Genomic DNA, 22,042 nt, shown 5'->3' with positions numbered 1-22,042 from the left:
TATAATACTTATTTTCTCTTTTTTTTTTATTTTTTCGACATCCTTGAGATACGAGATCATATCCAGCTTTTCTGACTAGAAAAATTTTTGTTTTGCATTATTTTACCTATTCATCGACAGATTTACGAACATTTTTTTTATGTTAATTAACAATTTTCAATTATAAACTTCTGTTTTTTTTTGTATTAACTGAGATATGCCAGCAGAGCAGGCGAACTGGAACCCATAGTATATATGTACCTATATTAAATATTAATTAATTTTAGTTTTTTTATTTAATTTAATAATCCATTGTAAATTCGAAAAAAAATATTTTCATATTTATACCAGTAATCTGATATTTTTAGTAGTCATTCGTTTTTAAACGCCAGTTAATACGGTTGGCATGGAAAATAATAATTATAGATGTATATATGTATGTAATAAGAAAGCTTATTCAATACTTTTACCAATTAAAAAAAAAAACACAACGCCGAAATAAAATTATTTCATAATATTTATTGAAAGTCAATTATATACCTACAATACCTACATACAATAAATATAAAGAACAAATTGTTGTCCAGCACTTGACAACTTCTAAGCCTCAACCGAAGGATCTGTGATTTATGGTTTTATGGGTTTAGTTCTTAACCCTTTTAATTTTTGAATTGTAAGATTTTGTTTGCCTAAGTATGTTTACAGTAATTGCTAATTACAAAGTACCTAAAGTACCTGTTCTCAGAAAGAGTGGTAGGACTAATTGTCCACAGGTGTTTCGTTTCTATAGCTCTGACGTTCTCAGTGACAACCATAACAATAGGATTTAAATAGCAAAATAGATTTAGAAAATAGATAGTCCTGGATTGTTGACAAACATGTGGTAAAACGGGTGGTTATTAGGTGTAGGACAATTTAAATGACAACAATCCAATAAGGCAATAAACACGGAAAATTAATGTCTTTAACTAAATCTTTAAAGTTGTTAGGATATTTATGCTCTATTGTGAGAGCAATCAAAGAGAGTTTAACTCAATTTTCAAATATTTCTAGAACTAGTCCACCTGTTGAGGAATTTTACAAAGATAAATCTCGATCAAAATTCACTTCAAGGTCGTTCCCGAGAGGTGTAGCAACGAATCGTAAAGTCTCCTAAATACTACAAAGTTATAGGGCTGTTGTAAAATTAGGGTGTTGTGAAGACGACAATGGAGCAGTTGATAAGGCAAACCCATAGTTGTAAATCTTTGCGTTTGTACCTGCTCCCGACCGTCATCCATTCCAAAGACGGTTGAGACGATCAGTATTTTTCGAAACATTAATAGACAAATTGTATTTGGTTTAATGATATGAGACAAATCCTTGATTTCTGACGCTAAGCTTGAGCCGGTAACCAGCCGTACAAAAATTAAGTAAAGTGGGGCCATATAACCTTGTAGTATTTGGGAAACTGTAATTTATTCTACAAGGAAAAGTCTCGCCTATCTATCAGATATTGTACTAAAATGGGGTGAAAAATGTTAAAATCAAATTTGGACACAATCATTGGAATGAGCACGTGCCCTTCACGTGATGACTAACTAGTATAGGTTCTCGACAAACATCCCTTGAACAGTAGTAATGCAACTTTGAAAAATAACGTGAAGATCACGCACTTTTACAACTCCAGAGCTTCGGTAGCCGTACTATACATGATTTCTCATCAATTCTAATTCTATTCAGATTATGGTTCAAATATTTGTCCACTAATTTCTTTGATCCTTTAGAAATCCATACCAAACACTGTTTAAGATGTTGGCCGTAAACTGTTTATTGAATTTCTAAATTTTGTGTACACACTATATAATATCTTAGTGTCGTAAATTATTTAAATACAATAGGTTTTTTGTCGTTACGATTTGTAACTTTCGTCAAAGTTTTTTCCTGTCAATCGACTATAACACCCTAACTTTCTTAACACAACAACAAAAATTACCAACAAACTTTTTTTATTCGACATTAAACATCTAAGGAAATGTTATTTTTATACCAAAGACATTTTCGTGTCGTTTTTCTGTGGTAAGATTTTTCCTTGCGTTATTTTTACAACATAACTGAAACGTATTTACGTACAGTTTGGCTACCGATATTTGGAGATGACTTCACTGCGAGTAATGCGCTAAGGATGGTTTATTGTTTAGCCCCGCTGTAAATGTGTTCATTAACACTGTTTAAAGAAGTTTACAAATTTTTTGAGTCCAGTACCATTCCCCTGCAGGTAAGGAAACCCCGATGCATCCGACCGTTTAATGCAGTGGGCGGTTATCTCGCTGGTAAAAGCGCTTATGACTATTAGAGGTTAGTGAAGTCACCTCAAAATTTTTGATACGGTTTGAATTGAATACGATTAGGAAAATTCAGTCCGTTAGTGATAAATTGAAAATTAAAAACTGTCACCCTATGGTTTGCAGCGATTAATAAATATAATTTGTTTGCCAACCAAAGAATTACCTCACGTGTGTAAAAATCGCGCGATTAACTACTAAATGTAAATAATAAATAAATTAACAGAACGATATGAATAAAATCAATAGGAAATAAAAAAATTGCCCAATATATTTGTAGACGATTAATAAAAAAGTTCAATTTTTATACCACTCAATGAACACAATGTAAAACCGTAAAATGTATTAATAGGTGTCATTACGCTACCCATTGAAAAAGTGGAACTGGGAAAAAAGTGCAACTTTTTTATTTTTTAACTGCACAACTCTGGACACCTGTTGTTGGCTGCTATTGATGGAAATCAATATTCTGTCTCAGTTAACATATGCGCTAGTTTAAGCGGCCGCTGCATACCGATGCACATTAACCGCCCCAATAAAACAAAGAGCCAAATCTTGTCTTGGTGGAAATTTACTCAATTACATTGGTGACCAGATGGCCACTTTAGGAATTAAATCGCAACATAGACAATTCGAAGAAATACGAGATGACCAATAAACCCTTCCACTTTAGTGAATTTATGGGGGGGGTTGCGGTCATTTCTTATTTGCTTCTTAGGGGGTGGGAAATCATCCCTCATCGTCTTAACATAAATACACCCAAAAGTGTTTACAACAGTCAGTACAAAATGTCTTCGATATTGACAGAGACGGTCCGTGTTACGGGTTTTCATCCCAAGACAAATCTTCGTCATTTTAAAGAATTTTTTCACGATTGTGGACGAATAAGAAGTTGCATCGTAAAAAGAAAATACGCCGATTTTGACTTCCGCACAGCAATTGAAGCAGAAGAGGTTGTCTTGGAACTGAACAACAAGACATTGTTGGGAAAGACAATAAAATTGGAACTGGTCACAGAAGAAAATGCAAGGAGATCTCCTCGAGGCACAAGTGAAACTTCTTTATCCAGGAAAGTAAGCAGCCGTGAAGTAGTGGACACTCTGTACGATCTATCATTTGATGGGAAACCGGTAGCGCATCAGCGGAAATTTCTAGTGGAACGAGCTAGATAGGAAGTGAAGTTTCGTTGAAATTTTTTTTTAACACAAAATGGAGTGTTTTGACCCTTGGATTGTCTTATTTGTATAAATACTTATATTTTTGTATAAAATTAATCTGCGAATGTGAATTTCGTTATGTAAATAAATGATAGTAGTTCTAATTCTTTTTTTGTTGCGCCTCTCACGTTTCAAGTCCACAAGTTGTGTCGGTATCCGCAGAACTTCAGGGGGAGCCACCGATCGGCATCCTTGGCGTCGCGACGCTGCTCATGCGTCCCCCCACTCCTTGATAATGCCTGATAGTGTGCTAGAAGACGGGCATTCATTGCTATGTATCCCAAGTGTCATGATTCCTATATTAAGTGTTCGCGCCTTTTTAAACTTTAAGAACAAATTATAAGGTAAGATTATAATCTTATTTTTTCCTTCAGAACTCAGCGTCCTCAATTTTTCCCCTCCACTGAAATCCTCGATTCGAGCTTCTTAAGTTCGGCGCCAAGTGAAAGTGAAATTAAAAGCGTGCCGGTAAAAACGACCAAACAGTAATACTGGTTAACTGGAAGTGTCAATAAAACACACAAAAATAAAAACATTTAATTAAAAAAAATGTGTCTCTGAATTGCGGTAATTAAATTATTGGCATCAAGCGTCAATATTAGGCTATAAAATAAAAATGGTCAAATAAACAACAAATAAAATTGTGTTTAATTAAAATAAATTAAACACATGTGCGAATACTTTTTTTACTTTTTGTTTTTCCTGTTTTTATAAAAAGTATGGTGTGACAACAGAACAGTGGTTTAAAATTTCGTAAAATACATCGTACAGTACACGATTTGGACAGTAATTAATACTGAAAATCGAGGTTTTTCGTGGGGACTTCAAGTGGGCATCAACGCTGAGTGGGTGTCCGTCGAATCTCGGGAATTTGTAATCGTCGCGTAACAATTTATCATGTGGTATGTAATCCTGCAATCTGAAATCCTAGAATAATATGTTTCCAATAGCCAAGCCATCGACTCAAAACCCTCTCTTTCAATGCAGCACTACTGAAAGCTTGATTTAAAGTTATCGAACCATACTTCAGTTTTCTATCGCATCGAGCTTTTTTGTATTTATTGTGAGAGAGTTCAGATACTGAAACAATGAAAAACACAGAAAGTAGCCACTATCTCTGGTAGGGTAAACCGAAGTACGGTTCGATTGCATTTCCATTTTTGCCATCTATGACTGTTATCGCACGTGCTATCTCTCGTCGATTTGCCAAAAATGTAGTGTTTGCTTTTTTAAATCGAATATGAGCGAAGTGTGGGCGCAGTGGCGGCGATCCCGGAATGGCTCCGGGCGCCCGCCGCGTTCCGGGCGCGAACGCCGTTAATAAACAATGAAACCGAGAGTCGTCCTTTAAAAATCTTAGTAGCTACTTAAAAATACGACTTAATTAGGGCTTCCCCTCCGGGGGCGTGGCGAGTCGGGGGTGGGGATGGCAGACGTCGGCGCGCGTCGTTCCCCTGCGACGTCTTGTGTCAGTCGTCGGCAGGCCTCCTGCAACGGCGCCGTCTTTCCCCAAAGGAGCGCCTTAAACCCATGTCTTAGCTAGACGCCTTCACTCCTTCGGTATCCTTCGTGGCGTAAGGACACGTTCAGAGTCCTGCGCAGGATAACCAACAACTTTGCCGACGCTCAACTCTATTCGGACTTTAACTCCGGGACTGACTCGACTTATCACTATTCCTTAACACTTGTGTTTGTGCTTCTGAAGCGGCCTTCTTCGGGGCAGTGTGGCGCGGGCCTCTTATTCAAACTTCGTTCACTTCGACATGGACTTTAACATTTTGTGATGATTTTGTTATGGATTATGTTATGTAGTTCATAAGGTAATACTTTGCATGATTGTCGCAAGTGCAGTGTCCGAACACCTGTATGCCCTTAAACTTATTTCATTAATAAATAACAACATCTAAACATATAAACAATTTTTTTTTTTTTGTACTTCGCGTTTTATTTTTTCGGTAAGGTCGTTCGACATGGTTACGACTTTTTTATATAATTGCTAGAATTAAAAAAAAAACACTAAAAATTTGTCTCATTGGACGAAAATTTTTCAAAAGTTTTTCTTCGCGTCCAACGACCTTCATTTGTTACGCTCTGTCTACTCTAAAAAAATATGTATTTGTTCCACTTTTCTTCATACTCGTTTTATTTATTAAAAAGAATTTGTAGTCTTTAATTTACAAAAAAAAAGTAAGTAGTGAAACACGAAAATTGATCGGAAATTTAAACAAAATGTGTTACCGCCTTAAACAGCTTTCGTATTTTATAGCATCCTCTAGTTCTTATAAAACTTCGTATGAAAATTCTGTACTCACAATTTTTCTGTTCGGCGTTCAAATGCGAGATTCATGGATTTCACGTTTCGTTTAGTAACTAAATTTTGACCCTTATTGTACAAAAATAAACAAATAAAAACCTAATAACAAAAATGTACTCATCAAAGCGGTCAACAGTTCTCAGGAAGTTCAACAATTTCATCGCGTTTAAATTACGGTTATTTTTGAAACAAACTAAAATTTGATTTTTGTAAAAATTTGCTTACCACAATTTTGGCTCTTACTTGTTGTATAACAAACTGCAGACTGACCAAGTTCCCCTTACTTACGTCGACCATATAAGAAGCACCCCAATAACGTCCGTTATAACATAAAAGAACAATGTCATGATTACAATAAAGAAGGGGTAGTTTTCCTGTTATCCACACTCCCTACACAAACTCGTTCAACTTGCTGCTTTAAAAAATGTAATTACAAAACTGGTTTGAATTAATGCCTATTCACTGACAATTCTAGCACGAATTTTCGCCATCCGTTTTGTGGTTTATATTAACCAAAAAATTTTCATCAGTTTTGCTTATTACAAAATTTAGCCCATTCTTACTCTCGATTCTCTCTATGCAATAAGTTTTCAGATAAATTTTGCACACTTATACGGATTAAAGTCCTGTTTTTCTTAAATAAAAAAAATTACCATAATTAAACACATTTTTGTTGAATTCAGTGAGTAAAAACGAAAAGGGAAGTATCACATAAAAAAAGGGAAAAATTTGAGTTTAATTTCTAATTTCTCTGAATTATCGAAATAATGTATTAATAAAACTTTCAATTGTTTTGTTATTATATAGCTTTATCATGATATAATATTACTGTCAAAACCTTTAAATATTTATTTTACCACCTAAAATCATAAATAGTTGATTAGAATAAAATTTAAGTTATTTATTCCTTGTCATTCAGAATATGCAAAAATATAGTTGTGATATAAACTACACTTAAATTTTTATTAATATTTTTTCAGCATGATTCCAAAGCCACATGACTACAAGTTATTTAATTTAATAAAGCAGTACTAACCTGACTTTAATATACTTGCAAACTTCTAATTTTCGTATTTTTGTTTTCTCATTTTATTTAACTCTTTATATTTTTATTAAATTCTATAAGATTGTGTTATTACAAATAATTTTTGAATTTGTGATAACACAGTCACTTTTCAAAAATAATATTTGGAACAAATCTTCACCGCCTGTAAATAATAGACAATTCTAACCTTATTTGTCACGTAAATATTGATAATAATTATTTTTAAATTTAAAAGTACCTAATTAGAAAAAGTTAAAGTATGAATCATTAATAATAATCAAAAGTGTGTGGATTCACACAAGAGAAATTGTTTAATTTAACATTAGTTTATTCGTATTTTAATTATATCATTCACAATGCGCTGTAACAAGCGTTGTAAGATTAATTTTAACGCTATTATAATGTCTTTTGTTAAATTAATTTGATTATATTTAGCTGCATGAACTTGTCATTAGTTACTCTGTCACGAGAAAAAAATAATGAAAATAGGGGAAAAAAGGATTGACAAGGCACAGGTACTTCATCTTTAATAAATCATAAAAGTTTTCAAGATAAAAAAATAATTATGTTCTAAATAATCTTTGACATGGTGTTCCAAACAACTGAATTGAAGCCACAAATTAAAGTCTAAGCTTTGCGAGAAAAATGCAACCAACGAATTTTACCCGAAAATTATGAATTAGTAAAGTTATGTGTACCACAAATGGTACAAATGTTAACGAATCCAGGAAAAATACATTTTCCATGTTTCTGTGCCGCAACATGACCAAATTTTATCCTAATTTTATCTTAATTTTATCCTAATAACGAGGGTTATTAGGATAAAATTTACCTTGCTGAACGCTTCCCCACATATTTAAAAAAATATGTGCTTTTTTACTATATAGATTAACTAACAGAAATTATATTTTTGGTAAAAGCTCTTACTACCTACGATTCGCGATATACGATAACGCTTGTTTAGTGACGTAGAAAAAATTGATTTTGTAGTCGATATTTTGAATGTGAAAGAATTACTGATGCGTATTTTAGCTTTAAAAATTCGAAAAACCAAACAATATTTTGTAGACGTAATCCGACGGGATAATATCTGCCATTTATTCAAAAGTGCATTCGATTCAAGCGTTCACCGATAAAGCAATTTCGGACATCCTACAAAGCCTTGTATAAACGGTTGCCTAAAATTCTTTTATAATTAGGCAACACAACACGCTTATATGTCGACTGGTGAACGGCGAATGACCTTGCAAAGGAAAAACCCCAATCAAATAAAAACAAAATAAACACCCCTCTAATAAACCCCAAATAAATATAATTTTATAAAAATAACGCGAAAACATGTTGCGCGAATCAACTGAAAACCAGAATGCACACACATAATAATGGTGAAAATTAGCTTTGATTACATGGGCCGCTAAAAATTCAATCGGGCAACCAATATCCGGGTTAATTATTAAATACAATATCTGTTTCAATTACATTAATATTCACGCACATTTGACACTGACCTACCTCGTTCGTACTACAATAATGCGAAATGTAAATAGTCAATAGTCGACAGTTTTACCGCTGCAATCAAGAGTCACCCTTGTGTAAAGCAATAGCGAAACCGTTTAATAACGGTGAGTGTACACAGGTAATTTCTGCGGTGATATTTTTACAAGCTTATAAAAAGAAAATTTTAAACTGATAAAATGCGTACGCGTGTTTTATTTTAATGTACAGGCACGGCAAAAAATGTCTGTTTTTTCTAATAGAGCTTCGAACCCGTGCCGCCCAAATTAAAATGGTAATTAATTGAGCCCCACACTCTGCGTTAATGTATTTTGGTTTATAACTGGCGATATCAATCGACATTGAGCATCAATGACACCCCCACCCTCTGTACATAATTTGGTCAGTAGTTTACACATTATGGTTAATTGCGGTCAACCACACAATTGTTCATTAAATGTTACGCGTCAGTACACGTGCCTGACACGTGTAGTGCGAAGTGCATGCTCCTTTGTGGGATGCAAATGCACTTCTTACGCAGATCTCATTTTTTTAGAGCTTTTCAAATAGTGTCGAGACATCTCGACATAGACAACACGATCTACCGATAAACTTCCGCAGAGCGTCGAATGTGTTGCCTATATCACATTTATGCAATCTTGGTTGTCTATGCCGACGGTATACACAGCATTAAAATAATGCGGATAAAAATGGGGTTTTACTCGATGCGTGTATGGGATGTATGAATTTCTCACGTGGCATTAGTTGCAATTACCGGTGAACATATCCGGTGCGGAAATAGCCCGCACCCGCTATATACGCAAGCGCACGCAATACTATCACCACTTACTGTTCAGACTTACCACCCGCTAATTGCTAATGTACATATTGCATTTACAACTATATCACGTCAGATTACTAATTCCGCTACTGGATGGTCACGTGGGAGGTGTGAAAGCTTTGATTATGTGTACTTAATTGCATTTTTAACGTGCGGTACCTCCTTAAGGGTTGCCTTCATTTTTTTCACAAATCGAAGGAAACGTAAGTGAAAGAATTGCGCTATGATTGGTTCCACAATTATTGTACTCAGTAATTATAAATAGTTGTTCAGCAAATTGGCTCTGACTCTGATTTAAAACAACAAATATCATCTTGTGTTGTTGTTATTTAGCTTGAGTCGCACTGCATAAATTTGACATATGACAGATTTATGAACAAGTTCGTGATCTAATCGATACGTCATTCGATACTACACCTGTTTGTAAAATTATACTTACTGATTTGAATTTATGGAAACAGTGGACGAATTTTACGCGAGCTAGAATTTTTGATTTTATTGACAATAATTACAATTATTTGGAATTCACTTGATTTATTGTTTTTTATTTAATTTAACAGAATTCTTTTTCGATTCACAATGATAATAGCAAGCTAGGAAGATATTATACCACTTATGAATTGACGTTCAACAATTTGTAGAACACGAAAATGTTGGTCTTCCGTTTTCGTCTGTCGGTTGTCTGTTGGAAATTTTGTTTAATAAAAATCGCAAAAAACATATTGCTTCCATGCATGTACTTTATTGATCCATTTCTGTTTTTTAAATTTATATGAGTAGGTTTTCGGAAAAAAATTGACACCATACAACAAACTTTTACAATTTAATTCAGAAACTACAAAACCGATTGCTTTAAAATTTTAAAGATATAGTGAATTTTTCATGAAATTTATACTGCTATATGTTCCTAAATGGTGTATTGTTTTTATTAATGGCACCCATCGAGTTATGATAAAAAGATTAAATTTAGTAAAAGCTTATTTTGCAGTTTGTCTTAAAATTTACGAAACGAATTTTTGAAATGTTGGCAAGATACAAACATTGATTTAAATTCAAGAGAAAATTAAATTTCTTTGTTTTATCCTCTCTAGAAAGTTATGTTGTCATCACTAAAATTTATTGAATAATTGTTAATTAATTAATTAAATTGTCGTTGCTACTTTAGGATAGTTTTGTTTTTTAAAATTGCGTTTACGAGATGTTTAAAGAAATAATATGTGAATCAACTAAAGATTTAAAGAAAAAATACTTTACTTAAATTGTCCCAAGATGGTAGAAACACAGTCGGTACTACTAAGTATCATTTAATTTAACATATAAGGATTGGATTTTAATTGTACTTCTGGGGTGAAGGAAGTTCTGTCTAAACCAGATTTTCTTTGTACAATTTTTTTCTTTCTTAATCAATTTTTACTAATAGTGAACCATTTAGGGTTCTAAAACGAACAAATTGTCGTAAAACCATTTGTACTTTTTTCTGTACTTTAATCAAATTGTGTTCAGAACTACTTATAAGTAGAAATTAATTTAGAAAACAGAAATCATAAACTGACATTTTATGTAGTATATAGTGGTTTTATGACTTTGACTCCTTCACTACCCTTGTCAACCAATAATGTAGCGTATTAGATGCAAATTTATAACAGTATCCCACTTTAAATAGAAGTCATTTCTTGTGTTGGGGTGGCACGCTTCTCCTAAACAGGACCGGGTTATCTTGAGCGGTATTAGTTTAAGATGCCTTTTGTTCACAGACGGGATTTGAAAAAGTCAAAGTCATAAAATCGCTACATCTCTTGAGTCAGTATACCTAGAAAACGAAAAAGCTACCATTTTGACGGAAACCTACGACACAATGGTTATTTATTGGAAGTTAGTTCAAGTACGAGAAAATCGAGCTAGTTGCTTTATGTACTAAAATGTTTTTTTTTTTAATTACGACGTTTCATAAATGGATTTATTATAAGACTATACTTTATATAACTACTTTTATAGCTCTACATTTCTGACTTATTGAACCAAATGCAATCTTTAGCATTTTTATCAGTGTATTAGTTCCTATTGCTATTTAATAATATGTTTGTACTTTAATAATTAATAATTTAAGACCTGCCAGGAATATTATTTAGAATATAGACAATTATTCAATTTTTTTTTTCGCATTGTTCATCTTCCAAGATGTAATCTTGTTTCTGGTGAACGTTTTATTTATTATGTATTCCAGAGATAAGGCTATCTAAATATCTCAAAATTGATCTTCTGCACATATGCAGATACCTTTGTCAACAATAAACTACTGCAGGTTATTCGAAAATATTTAAAGAATTGTGGATGTGGAAAGCTGTTATTTCGTGGATCCAAAGTTTCGGTTTCACCTTTAACATATCGATGTTCAAATTTAATTAGCGTTAGAAAGTGATAGTTCAGGGCCCTCCAGCAAGAATATATCGCGCTTATGTATTATATTATCATAAATAGTGTACAAGAACACTAACAAAAGGTAACTGCTACACAATAATTTTTTTTTTGAGATGCTTGTTGTAATAAAACAAACCTCGCTTACATTCTGTTGTGAAAATTGTAACACTACAAACTGCTGTACTAAAATATTCCTATCTCGTAAACAATTTTAATTGATATTTTTTTTCACAAATTATTGGTCAGCAGCAATACTTATTATACTCAAAAATGCTTTTAATAATCGAAATTACTTGTGTGAGCAAAAATACTATACAACTCTAATTATAGTTGAATTTATTACTTTCCGAGCGTAAGGGATGGAAGTATTGTAATCGAGTCCGTCGGCCGACTCTCTACTTTTACGTTTTTTCGACCTTACATGACCCCTTGAGTACAAAGAAATAACTCTCCTGTTTCCGTCTGTCTGTCTGTCTGTCCGTCCGTCTGTCTGCCGTCCAGATTTTTATGCATTTATATCATGTAGATGGTAAAACGTTAACCAAAATTTGTGTAATTATCCCCACCAATAATGTGATGACGTCACTTTGAAATTGTACATAGTAAATGGGTTTTAAATTGTATAAAATAACATAGTCCTACACATGTAGTTTATGACTCCGTGTTGAGTTTTTACCCGAAAAGTTCAAAATTATAAAACAACATTTTGCAATTTAATTTTGAATCTGCAAAACCGAATGCTTTGAAATTTTGCAGATGTTTTAAAATTATAATAAGCATACCTAATAAATTTATAATCACTTCATTTTCCCAGAAAATTTTGGGAATACAATACTGTTATTTTTAGTATCACACCAATCCATGTTGATATACGCAAAAATGTTGATGACATCATCAGAAAATTGTGTAAAGAAAAAACTCAAGTTAACTAATGCTTTCTTTCTGGTTCACTATTGTGTATATGTTATTGATTACTAATCTTTTACTGCTATTCATTTTTTCCACTTTATTTAAAATGGTATCGTATAGTATAGTAATGGCATGATAAAAAATAAAAACATAAAAAGAAAGTTTTTATTACTTTAGATGAAATAAGAACATTACTTTAGACATCATTAATAGCCAGGCAACCATCATTACGTCCATAATAATTTCACGCAACACAATATAACAATACAACGTTGAATATTCAAGTTATACAGTAATGAAAATAGTTAAGAAAATTGTAAGACGGTTGCTTGTAATCGATGCGAAACGAATTTCTCATTTTCCATGTTAATTTATACATTGAAAAGAGTAAAAAATTGTAAAAAGAAAAGAAAAGGACAACGTAGAAAAGCTCATACGTCACAAAAACTATAGTAAATACCTCTTTAGAATTAACCGGTATATTGATTGAATTTTTAATCTCACGCAAGGGAATACTCGACTCCCTTTTATTATCTGACGTTTGTAAATTTTAATTTGGCATTCAGCCAAGGATAATTAACTTGTCTACAATTAATTATTGCGTTTTGTGATAATGAAACTTCAACTTATGAAAATAAACGAGGTCTACATGTAATTATAAACTGATCAATTTATTTTTGTTGTGATTGTGGTACACAGTTTGTAGCTGGAAAAATTAAAATCTACCAAAACTGCCAACCTTTTTGACTGAAAGTAAGTATATAAAAGTTGTTTTCACGGGAGCAGTAAGCAACCATAACAATCTGATACTGGTACGTAAAAATGTGGCGTCTTTTATTTTATTTTATCAAAAGTAAAAAACATATCCACTGCGTTGAAGATTACTAATTGACATCTTACCTAGCTTTAAAGAGATTGTTAATATTATTGTTATAACTTCTGAAATGGAATTTAAATTGACTGTTTAAAAGTTTAAAAGCTCAATGATTATTATCAAATCTATAAATGATTAAAATTAAATATAATAATTAATAATATAATAATAATATAATCTCATACATCACATAAGAAAAAATTAATTATTATTACACTCACATGACTACAAAACTTTGTGTGTAAAATCTCATTAGCATTTTGCGCACACGTCAAAAAATCGACTGTTTTTTACCTGTGTAAGTAGATGAAGAAATCACTGAACCATTTTTGTAACGAGTATTAATAAATAAATGTCTCTCGTAATGGACAATATCTATAAATTACCTCTATTGTGTATACAAAGCAAATGTGAATGTGGTGTTTCTGTAAGAACCTTTTAAAGTTAATTTATCTAATAACTTGTGTGATCCATAGAAATCAAAGGCGGCTAAAGACCTGATGACTATTTTGTCTCTTATCATTGTCATATCTGACTATATTTCATCAATACGACCACAGGCATAATTTCAAACAAACCGAACTAACTAAAATTGCGCCGGTTGCAATAATTGCAGTATTTCGAAAGAGATGCACAAAATCCTATTAATAGATCAAACAAAACTGTAGTCTATATACCTTTAAACACGTCAGAAATCTAAAGAGGTTAATTCGGTATTGATTAAATAAAATTAGAAATTTAAATTCTCATCATGCGGGTTGAAATCTTTCGACGGAACAAAAAGAAAACCTTACACGTATTGTTAATTTCGCATTGTCCTAATTTAAATTGCGATGAAGAAATGATTCGGTTCAACAGCACCGTTTCCCATGTCACAGACCCACCACTTATTAACACCAGCCATCTGTTTTTCCTTTCTGTCTGCAACTTTTCAACGGAAAGTAATTTGACTCAAACCTCCTACAGATAAACTCCGATAAAATAAGAAATTCTATACGAGGGGGTGGACGATTATTTTAATACACCCATACAGTTCGAAAGACATTATTAATGCATTTTTCTTTTTCAGACTAAGTAAATGGAATCAAACTCATCAATACCAACCCTCCCTTTCAAATAAAGGTGAGTCTTTACTGTTCATTATTGTTATTGTAGTGTTGTCTTTTGATTAATTTTCAATATGCAGAAAAATCGTAATTAAAAAAAAATTATGAAAAGAACATATTTCTCTGTAGGCTGATAATTTCACTAAATTATCACTAAATTTCATGTTTATTGTACTTTTTTTTATTTTTTATGTAAAATAGAAGATAACTTCTTGGAGCGCGAAGAAGTTTTTAAAATTTCAGATAGACTTTTAAAAAGTGGAAATATAAGGGCTAGTTTATAGAAAATTTTAATTGACACTAAGTTAAGCCCGCATGTAATGAGGCGTTTAGCGACGTCTGATTGGCGTAGAGTCGGTCACGTCGTACTTTACTACCGCATTAAAAATTTAATCGCAACCAGATATTTAATTGAGCTTCTGTAAACCGGCTCTGAAGTTTCTAAATATTTATTCTAATAATTTTTATTTAGTGATGCTAAAATTATAACTATATATGAGAAAAATTAGTTCCTTATATTTATTTGTAAGTTTTAAAAATCGAAGTCTGTGAAAAAGTTTTTTATTCTATAAAAGCTGCCCAGAGATTGTGTTTGGAAATTGATAGAACACCATTGGATTCATTAAAAAATTGTTTATTAATTTTGGGTGGTGTGGAGTAAAAAAACAAATATCGAACAAAAATATTCTCTAGATGTCAGTTTTTTTCAAAATTGATGACTTTTTGAAAAATTCATAGTTCCAAGGTCCTTAATACAAAATATTACTCTGCGTTTTTAAAGATTAGCAGCTGCTAGTGAAATATTGTTAAAAATGTTCATAGCAACTTTGTCAACTCGATATCGATTTTTTCATATATTCTAGGCATCTTGTATTTTTTCCAACTCTTCAAGATTTCTTTCAAAAATCAATACGAAGCCTCTTAATTAAATATGAATATGCAAATTCATTATATCTGTTGTATACAGCAAACGTCTTCGAAGTCAAAATTTCAAAAAATTACATTGAATGAAAAGTTTTAACATCTTCTATATATAAAAAAAAACATTTTTCTTTAGTGGTATATGTAGCTGTTTTAAAAGTGTTGCATCACTTTTCGTCGTTGTAGAAAGTAACTTTTGGACAACCCTCGTATATTTTGTTACTATCTAAATTCGACGTTGCATTTTTTCGATTAGAATAATCAATTTGAAAGAAATTAGCGTTATATTTGAAACATGATAATGTGCCATCACAAAGGAAGCGGAAAAGTCGTGCTTATCACGGTTCGCGATTGTTCTTAATTAAAATTTTTCGTGTTAATTAAAACTCTTCTTTAACAGTCCTACATTTGAGGAATTTGAAGCTCAGTATCGATGTCTGCGGTTCAACAAGCCAAATCAAAACATGTTATTATGTCGTAATTCGATAATCAGATTTATCTGTTCAAGGCTAATTGATCATAAACCAAATAACGAACGCTGTTTGATTGGACAAATCAGAGCTTTGACGCGGTAGTCAAAAATTAAGTTAGCTTGTGCCTGAAAATTTGAACCGTGTAGATTTTAATCTTCATTTTATAATAACGAAGCGTCTTATGAAGCTTTCATTGGTGACAAGTCTTCCGTGACACAAGGCGTGGTTTCTCTATAAAGATGTTAGATAACTCCTTAATGTCACTTCTTTTATATTTTATGACGTGTACGTTATGGAAATCAATACTTCTTGTTTGTATCATTGTAAACCGAAAACTTGTAGACAATTTCGTCGAAGCCAGCCAATCGTGATAAGAGATCGGAATCTTTATCGAATCACCTCTTCTTCTCTGTTTCGTCGTCGAGCGCACACCTTCCAAGTTTCCGGTGGAATTTCATTGGTCTGAAACGAACCAGCAAGCACGAATCAAATCTTTTTACATAACATGTCATTCGTTTAAAAAAACCTCATTTTTCTTTGTAATCTTGATTGTGGGAGTGATTAGCATATGGCGTCGCAGCATCGTGCCGTGACAATAAGGTTATGGACCTGTTGACCATCTAGCTATAGATCCTGTGCTATTATGAGAGCCCAACAGAAATCACTTGATAACAATCGATGTTTTCATAGTAGTTTTTCTATAGAAAATTGCTTGTTGCTAATGAATGCTGCGACCTAGCCGAACTTTGTAATCCTTCTATTCAAAACGTTCGTTACGGTGTTTCCTCTGACAAATCATTATTCTTTTTAAATGCTGATTAGCTTTAATTTGGCGAAAGAAAACTACCGCTGCAAAAATGTATAAATTACACACACCCATAGATACTCGTTGGTTTTCTCCTATTGCATGACACATAACAAAATACATACAAGTGGTACGCAATAGCAAATCTAATTAAAAACTGAGGTAAGAGATGTAAATTTCCTGTTGTCCGAACAGGAAGCACGGTAGGATGGAGACATTATTGTTGGATATATTGTAAGTAGGACTTGGAAAAAAATGTCCTGATGATTCAATGAACAAAAGCAAGAAATTGCAAATTACAAACAGGAAAGAGATAAGGACAGCAAATTACAATTATTCGTCAGTTCGTGTTTTAACAGGATCAGTTTCCAAAGCGTTACACAAGCGTTCTCCTCAACATATATTTTTTATACATATCAAGTGACTATATAAATTTGCAAAGATAAAGACAATATGCAACTGTGCATGGACTTGAATTAATTTTTTAACTAAAACCTGTTTGACCCTATCGTCTTATACCTACTCTATAAACTCAGTTTATATGAAAAAATTTTTTGTTAATTGAAAGTTTGAACTGAAAAGAATCAGAGGTATATGCACATAAATAAAACTGAAAGAATTTATACTAGAACGTTTATGTTTATAGTGAATTATCTCTCTTGGACCTAAAAGTTTCAAACGGATACTGTCGTATTTTTTTCTACACACGAGCAAACTAAAAAAATATTAAATGAATTTGAACTCATATTGTGTGCCAAAGTAAGTAATTTATTGTATCAGTTTTTCCTTTCCGAACAATCGTTTAAGGAAGAACTGTAGTAGAGTCATTTTGGCAAAAGTCTATGTGACAGGAATATATGTTCTCTTTCATTTTCTCTCTCTGAAATTTATTGGGTTATATTACCTTATTTTTCAGCCTTTAACTGACTGTAACTGTAAAAATATGCCTTATTATTACTGTCGCAATCTGTTAGGGACTAAAATAAAACAACAAAAACGTATTTGTTACAACATAGAACGGAATGTACAGAACTATTCGTTAAACCTTAGTTCAAATAAAAAATAGCGATTTACTTTGAACCAACGTTCTTTTAAGTTTTTGGCGGTTTTTGGAATAATTAGTACAGTAGATGAGTACAATCACTTCCATAAAGTTTCGTTAAAAGCTATGAAACGAAAACGTCTTGGACTAAATGCGCTTTACCTACTAGTCACTTCGAAGACAACGAATTTTTTTCTTTAAAAGCAGAAAATTAAAATGTCTGACCGGAAGCCAGCAGGTAAAAGACCCTATAACGTATGTACAGTTGTTAGCTGGCTAAAGTCGTCGTCAAACATCTTCGGTGAAATAATGCGTTTCAAAAAAAGTTAGTTTCAATAGGCAAGATTTATTTAGTTTTCGCTCAGGTTGTCTAACTACTAATTTACCGAGATGTGTTTGATATGCCACCTGAGCTAGGTGTTGAAGGAGTTAACAAGGGCAAGTTTTGAGGTGTGATGACCTTAATCAGAGTTGGGGCGGCACATAATTAAGTGTTCTAAATAAAACTCTCCCCGTATCAGATCAACACGTGCTTTGCAAATTTTATTTAAGTGTTTCACATTAATTTTACATTGGGTTATACTCGTAAAATATGAATTTATAACAAACTTAATCATTCTTTTTACACTCGTGGGTAAGCTAGGAAGAATTGCAATGGCGTTGTTTTGGTGAATGTCTAATCACACATTTTCTCGACGTTTCACAGCTTGTACAATACGAAAATGTAGACACCCCATTTTCTCTGTCTTTTGACGATTTTATTAGATAGATAACCTCACTAGACTAATTACTGTGAAATTTTTCATGTACTTTAATATCGTCGTGTAGATTGCAACAAACCAAAATTTTCTATTCATCTCTACCAAAAATATTTTAAAAATAAATTTCCTCACTTCAAAACAAAAAAAAGAGTGTGGCATTATACATACCTATTTGTTTATCTTTACAGCCCATACAGGGGTTGTGTTTCAGAAGGAAGGGAAGTTCTGTCTACACCATTTTATACTTTTTTTTATTAAGTATATATCTTTGTGACATTTTACAACTTTTGGAATAAAAATGTAAATCTCCTTTTCCCGTGCGTTAGCGTTAACTTGATATTTTAAAGAAATATTCTCCAAAACTACTGGTTTGCTGTTGTGAGATTCTAGGTGTCCGTTAAAATTAACATGTAGATGATAAAATACTAATTAAAATTTGTTTGTTTATTTCCGCCAAAATTTTGATGACATTTCCAAATCTTTCTATGTAAATTTCGCTTGAAATTTTTGTTGTGATATATTCCATCATCCGTTAAAATAAAAATATGAGTGAACTGATAAACCATAGGTAGACTCACAATATTTTGCACATTTTAGATTGAATTTGTGCAACAAAACTTTTAAATAAATTTTGGTGCAGTTGGATGTTCCACAGAACAGAATCCTTGAAAAGCTTCAGATGTTGATCCCGAATTTATGTAGCTTGTCTCTTTGATTTATTATTCAGAAAAAAATTAAAGAGCCTAAGATGAAGCCGACGGTTGCAAAAATATTCACACTAATATAAAAAATTGTGAAGAAGAGCAATTTCGAAAATTAAAGGATTAGGGGAAATACTTATTATAACAATGTGAATATGTCAAATAAATGCGAGGCCAAGTCGAGAGTTGTAAACCATAATATTCACTGTAACCTCAGAAATTTGACAAAAACTGTTACCATCTCATTCCTCCTTGGGCCTCAACTCTCTTATCTTGATTAGAAAACATATTGAATAAAACAGCCAATTTTTGTGTCTCTCTATCTGGAAAATATTTCTGATTCAATCAAGTTCGTGGAGGGGAGGATAAAAAGATAGATTTTGATTAGCGACTTGCTAAGCTTGCAATAAATTTACAGCGTTTGCAAAATTCCAGAGTACTCAATTTTGCAGCTTTTAATTTAAATTGTAAAATGTTGTTGTAAAATACTGATGTTTTTGCGAAAATGTGTGTACCTAGAGTAAAAAATCGTGGCGGATTCATAAGCTACAAAAACAAGAGTACCTATGTAATTTTATAAAATTTAAATCGCATTTATCATGCCAAATTTTGAGGTGACGTCATCAAATTATTAGTGGAGATGATCAGACAAATTTTGGTTGGCGTTTTACCACCTACACGTTATTCCAGAAATATCTACAAAATTTGACAACAATCAGACCGATAGTTTCCGGGATTTTACTTTGACCAAAACTCTTGTGCGGAGTCTGCCTCAGGTGTCTATTGACTTCCACTAATTTTTATGAGAGCTTGACCACCCACCGTTGTAAACATGTCTACTTAACCCGAGTTATACACATGGCAGTAAAATGTTCATTATAGTCCATCTCGACAAATCCCCCCTCTGCCATCTCGACTGCGGCACGTTTACAAGGGTCTTTAGTTAAGCCCTCAAAAAAATTACTCCGCACAAGAGTTCTTGTCAAAGTATATGTACCTGCCTATCAACATAGACGATAGTCCGACCGAAACGGCGAACTTACTTATTCATATTCTAAGGGTGATGATTGATGAAAGATCGAGAAAACATGAAAGTAGTCCTTCGATGGACGGACGCTATTACAATAGTTCCTTAGCTTCCATTTAGGAAGTGAAAATTGTTAAATCTTTATTCAAGAATATACCCTAAAATCCAATGTTATTTGTGTTTTTATGATTTTTAGAGATACAGGCTATGGATAATGAATAATCCTTTATCGATTAAGCCAAAAACTGTTTATCTATTTTTTTTTTTTAATTTGAAAAACTCAACATCAATTAAAATTTGTGTTTATCATTTTAAGAAAAACTGTGATGTCAGCACCATATTTTATTAATAATATCACTCATTTTTACGAGTATGTGTTATCGTACAAAAAAATTGGTCTAAGGTTATTTAGACAGATCTCCCTGAACATATCCAGTTTTTTTCGAAAAATAATAAAATTTGATTTTATGTGTGTAGTGTGTAATATTAAATTTAAAGGCGTCAACATTTTAGCAAGGACACGTATATTAACTTTTCGTAAAAGTGAGATTAACACTGTTAATAGTTCTTGATTTGATCAATAAAATATATTGCCTTATTCATTAATTTTTTTAATCACCCTGTATAAGCAATTATAAAAAATATATATATAATTTTAATATGACGTCACCAATTTTTAGGTGGGGGACAACGGATAAATTTGGGCTTCAAACGTTCGCAAGATTTCAGACCATTTGGTTGTCCAGTTTCAAAGTTACAATGTAAAATGTGATCCAATTGTGTTTTTTTTAATCTGGATGTTTAGGGTAAAAAATCAAGGTGGATTTATAAATCACACCTGTAGAAGCATCTTCCTTTATAAAATTTAAATAACATTTACTATGCAAAATTTTGTGGTGGCGTTTTACCATTTACACAATATTCATAAAATACATATCTGTAATATTTAACAACAATCAGTCCAGTAGTTGCGGAGATTACATACATGTGTAATAAAAATCGTCACAGACGACAGACATACAAGCAGGCGAAAACAGGGGGCTATTTTTTCATGCTTGGGGAGTAATGAAACGTTGCGAAAACATGAAAGTAGCCATTCGCCGGGACGGATTAGCTTACACTCGAGAAGTCAAAAAATTCATTTTGTTCTTCTGTGATATGTTGTCAACTAATGGTTTAATCCTAAGGTGTTACGTTAACACAATTGCAGCTCTCGCAATCTAACTGCTGTTGCTCTGTGGTAAATTCAATTTACGGCGACTCAAAGTCGCTTTAAAATTAGGTATTAAACCGATAAATTTAGTCTACGGATAAGGAAAGCTGTTAACTGTGTATTTAGTTCATTAAAATAGATAGTTAAAATCAAGCAATTAACTAACATTAAACCAGAAAATAATTATTAATTTTGCAAGTACTCAAATGGCTCGTTATTTACTTTGTAACAAATGTAGAGCCGTTGAAGAAATAAGTTACTATGTAGTTACCTTAAATTCCAGGAGCCACTAATGTTATGTAATAGCATCAAAATTAATGTAGCCTTTAGCAAAAAATTTGATAAATTAAAAAAAAAAACATGGCCTGGAGCGTTATTGTTCACATATATGCAAAGAGGGACAAAACTATATCAAGTCAAATGCGGAATTTCCGTCAGGGTACCTAATTATCACAGGGAAATTACTGCATGAGCAATCGAAACAAGTGCGGCTTACGGGTGAATTATATTATGACATAACTTACGGTTTTCCTTTAAGAATAATTTAAATGAACTTAAGAATTCGCCTTTGTATTGTA

At 32.4% G+C, this 22,042-nt stretch overlaps 1 protein-coding gene across 6 annotated transcripts in view; it reads left to right on the top strand.

Annotated features, from left to right (window-relative positions):
* Positions 1 to 22,042, top strand: part of LOC135134752 (homeobox protein prospero) — a 173,975-nt gene that overhangs the window by 102,745 nt on the left and 49,188 nt on the right. For 2 of the 6 annotated variants that reach the window (XM_064063573.1, XM_064063570.1), the window contains exons 1-2: positions 3,800 to 3,864; positions 14,485 to 14,537. The gene's annotated coding sequence lies outside the window, so the exon portion shown is untranslated. Of the gene's footprint in view, positions 1 to 3,799; positions 3,865 to 5,006; positions 5,341 to 14,484; positions 14,538 to 22,042 lie in introns of those variants that run through there. The other 4 variants (XM_064063572.1, XM_064063571.1, XM_064063575.1 and 1 more) reach the window with 2 other exon arrangements.

This window comes from Zophobas morio, unplaced genomic scaffold (genome assembly GCF_036711695.1).
Source record: "Zophobas morio isolate AGI-343-1 ecotype UQ-CSIRO unplaced genomic scaffold, CSIRO_AGI_Zmor_V1 ptg000023l, whole genome shotgun sequence".
NCBI classification, from domain to species: Eukaryota; Metazoa; Arthropoda; class Insecta; order Coleoptera; family Tenebrionidae; genus Zophobas; species Zophobas morio.
The sequence above is the reverse complement of the archived record's forward strand: the minus strand, read 5'-3'. Positions and strand labels throughout refer to the sequence as shown.